The 4,452-nt window shown below is 29.9% G+C and overlaps 1 pseudogene; it reads right to left on the bottom strand.

Annotated features, from left to right (window-relative positions):
* Positions 1-2,551: 2,551 nt before the first annotated feature.
* LOC132934043 (uncharacterized) lies at positions 2,552-3,061 on the bottom strand (annotated as a pseudogene).
* Positions 3,062-4,452: the final 1,391 nt, after the last annotated feature.

Below are 4,452 nucleotides of genomic sequence, written 5' to 3'. Positions count from 1 at the left end.
TTTCAAAATAATGGTGGAGGTTTAGAGAAAATTGGACAAGGGGGGGGGGGGGGGTGGCCAACTTCACACACGTCGTGTATCTGCATAGGTTTTGATTTATATTAAAATTAATGCTACATACCTATTTTCATTAACCGTCCAGCTTCTCTTTCTCTAAATGTTTCGCACGACAATTCTTCGTTTAAAATTGATGTCAAGGCTGCTGTTTTCGCTGGTCCTATTATGCGACGTTTTTTAATAGATGTATGTTCTTCATAGAAATTCCCAATATATGTGCAATTCATAAGCACTCTACTAGTAATAAAATATTAATAATTACTAGGGTTCAGATTTTAAGGCATTATAAATTATAAAAAAACACCACCAAATATGTAAACAAAAAGACAAAGGAGATTTATTAATTAAAATGTAAAAAAGATATTAACTATTAGCTGTCCCAACCGGCATTCCTGTACCAAAGATACTAGAACCTAACCCTTCTAATTACTAAATAAAATACTAATTTATCAAAAATATTTTAGACTTTTAAATCTATTTTAAATTAACTATACCTAGTGTTTCCTGCAGGTGGTTTATCTTCAACTATTCCTTTAAACTGCGAATTACAAATTGTGCATCGTCCAATTACGACAATGTAAGTTGATCCAGTAGGATAAACTTTGGCCCTACGAAAAGATAAACAGCATGGCAAATGTGTATGGATCCAAAAATGTTCTGCAAGTATGGGTGTCCAAATGTTTTTAGGTAAAGCGTTATATGATCTTGTGTCTTGTAAATTCCGCAATTTATCATTTAATTTGTAAAATACTTGATGAGGCTGGATTTGTTTCCATTCATCCGGAGAAAATGTAAAAACAATTTTTTTTTTTGGGCAAAAATCCATCACTACTGCTACATTCACTCGAAGTATCTATTGAAATAATAAATCTAGTTTAAAAAAATGTATCTGTTGGATAAAAATGAATAAAACTCTGTATATCAGGGAAAATTAATAAAAAAAAAAATCGTACTTTATAAAAAATGGACATTTATCGATTTTTTAAAAAATTCGCCAAAATTCCAATTTTGGTTTGAGAATTTTTATAACCAATTTGCAATTATTTTCAATTAATTTGCTAAATATTGGCGGTAGTTTGAAGTGAATCCGACCAAGTGGGGGGGGGGCTAACTTCATGACCATATTACCTAGAGCCTAGAGGACACCAAGAGGAGTCGACTATCAATGTCCTGCAAAAATTATTTTTTTGGTTTGGTAAATAAATAAATAAATTAAAAATTAAAAAATTTAATTTTAAAATATATATATGTAACCTATATAGGTATATTTATTTTTGTTTGTTATTAAAAATTAACTATTTATACCAATAAATGTAGAACAGTGTTTATAAAAGGCATCCACAAATTCAGTGTCACTTAGGTACAAGGCTGGTTATTAACGAGTTAAAAAGTTAAAGTTAAGTTAAAAAGAAAACATTCATTGAAAATATAATATATCTACGGCCAGTTGTTTCTAAGTTACACCAATTCACCAACTAGATTCACTTTCTCATTGAACAAGACACTGAAGTATAAATTAGTAGGTACATAGCCAAAATATTTTTTATTAGAGTGCATACACACTACTCAATAGGCGATTCGAACGCACGAGTCGACGTTTTTAAAGACGTCATGATCTTAAAACTATTATAAGATAAATGTGACGTTTTAAACGCCAAGTGTTGAATAATATAATAATAATATTGGAAATAGATGGTTTAATTTTAGAGCGTTCGCACGATCAATTGCTCAAAATTAAACGAATGCGATTAAACGCGAACGCGACAGAACAGTCGGGTATTTTGTCAATATGAAATATAAATACATCCCGGCAATATTATTTTGAGCGATTAATCGCAAAGTTTAAAAAACGTCGACACGTGCGTTCGAATCGCCTAGTGTGTAATGCGCTCTAACAACGACCTCTAAAATAATTTTAAATATACTTACGTCTTAATATGCTTACAGGCAGTGAATCGTATTTCGTATGCAGTTGTTGATTTGGTTCACAAAAAATTGAGATGATATTATTTTCCATTATGATAAAATGGTATTATAAAAATAAAAATTTCCATACCTATTAGGCTATTGTAGACTATAGTCTATAGTGTCTTGTATGTATGATCTGTATTCATATACACTCGTCTATGACGTACTTCATAGTTTTTGTTTTTATATTATAATTATATACCTACCTTATTAGACGCATGTCCCGTAGAAAAACCAAAATAAAAACAATACCTTGTCAATGTACCTACGTCTTTTATCGATTACGGTGTTTGGATTTCACAAGTCACCTCTATGGCTTTATAATTAATAATATCATAAATGATAACAAAACAATTATTTCATAAATGTACCTACTTAATACCTAAGTATGCTGATAATTATGAAACATATAATTTGTATAGTATAAATTATAATACACACATCCATTATACCTACAACTGGTACACTCTCATAATAATATATAGTCAGCCTCAATATTTCGAATTCTAAATACCATAAATAAAAATTACGTACCCGATCCGTTTGACAATTGATTTTCATCAATAATATTTGTAGAAACAGGAAATGTTTTCAGTGGTAGAAATCCTAGTTGTTCCTTAATCCCATGTCTACCTTTATACACAAATGTATGGATAGCACTAGCTGACATTCGATTATCAAGCTTTGAGCTGATATCAGACCATACTCTGTCAGTAGCAACAGCAACTTCTAAATTAAAAATATAAATCCTTAAAAACACTTAATGCCTCACACAACAATACAATTGTTTTAGTGGGCGAATATTATAATATTTCATGTTTTTGAAACCACAATGGAAAACCACTGTAGTACCTACATATTTAAATATTTGTTACGATATACCTAACAATATTACGATAATTCTAATTAAAAATGTAATAATCTTTCTTAACTTACTTTTTTCACCATTTTCGTTGGTAATAATTACTGATTCTTTATAGAAAATTACAGCATCGATAACCAATGACGGTTTAATAACTCATTTTTGTTCAGCCATTTAAGATAGTCTTAATAAATGTTTTGCTTTATAATATTGAAATAATTAATAAAACACATTCAAATACTACAACAACAGTCCCATCAAATCAAATTTAAAATGAGAAATGACGAAAATCTAGTATCTACCATACAGTTGTAGTAAATACCAAAATAATTCAATACAAAAATAGGAATAATTATAAAAATAGAATTGTCTGGAATAATATTCGTTTGCGTTTTAATGGGGGATTCAACGGCGGCGTGGAGCAATGTGCGGTACTATACACACGCTGTGTGATCGGTGTTCCTCGGCGCGAATCGTGTATGTGAGCACGTCTGTTCGCGATGATTCTCGGTTTCTGTGTCCCGCCTAAAAGGAAATCCCACAACGCAGCACCGCTTGTTCAATTTTTAAATTCGTATACATAAAATTTTTCTTAATTATTATTTGAAGATTGAACTCAATACTACATATTATGATGTTGTGCGTGTCAAAAATAGGTAATACGATAGTAGTTATACCATTTAAAATATTGTGTACACAGTTGTAATATTCAATTATAATACCAAATAATATTAAGTTTGACCGAATAGGTATGCAATTCAGTGGCGTGTTTCCCAGGGAGGCAAGAGAGGCACGAGGCAGTGCCAGATTAGGCATTCAGCATATACAAATAATTAATCTTTAGATAGTAGGTTTTGTTTATAGCACTAACTAAGATATATCTTAGTTCGTGGTTTATAGTTAATCCCTATTTTATTGCACGTCACACTAAATAAGTTATTATCAATTGCAATTGTATAATAACAGATACTAATATACCGTGTTTTTTATTTTAAATAATAAAAGATACCATACTATTTGTAACTCAAAACTAGAAACAGTAATGATACTTCATAGGTTCACGAGTCTCAGTTGTGCTTAAATTATAGATATAACATTATACTATATTGTATATTATTATATATTATATACCAATAAATAGTAATGCTTAATCGTAACTTACTAGTTTAATTATGAGAAATAGTGAAAATGAAACAATCCTCTCACAGATTCTTAAAGAAAAATAATTGTTTTTAAACAAAATTATTGAGTTTTGAGAACTAGGGGATTCATGCTAAAAGGTCTAGAAGGGTAAAATATGTTAGCCACCTCAAAAATTTAATGCCAGAACCGCCACTCTGTCATATTACAAAAATATGGGGACAGACTATATGTTAGGTACCTACAAGTTTATTTTATGAACAATATTTTAGGTATACGTGACAATGTACCTACGTCATATACATCAGTTATGAATTGTAAATGATGAAAAAAATAATAATATAATATAGAATTGTACCTTGTACGTATATCTAAGATACGTTAAAACTATAATATAATGATTAAGGCAAACGAAAGTAATCGAA

The sequence above is a fragment of the Metopolophium dirhodum genome, chromosome 1 (assembly GCF_019925205.1).
Source record: "Metopolophium dirhodum isolate CAU chromosome 1, ASM1992520v1, whole genome shotgun sequence".
Classification (NCBI taxonomy): Eukaryota; Metazoa; Arthropoda; class Insecta; order Hemiptera; family Aphididae; genus Metopolophium; species Metopolophium dirhodum.
This window is presented reverse-complemented; position numbering and strand designations above follow the sequence as displayed.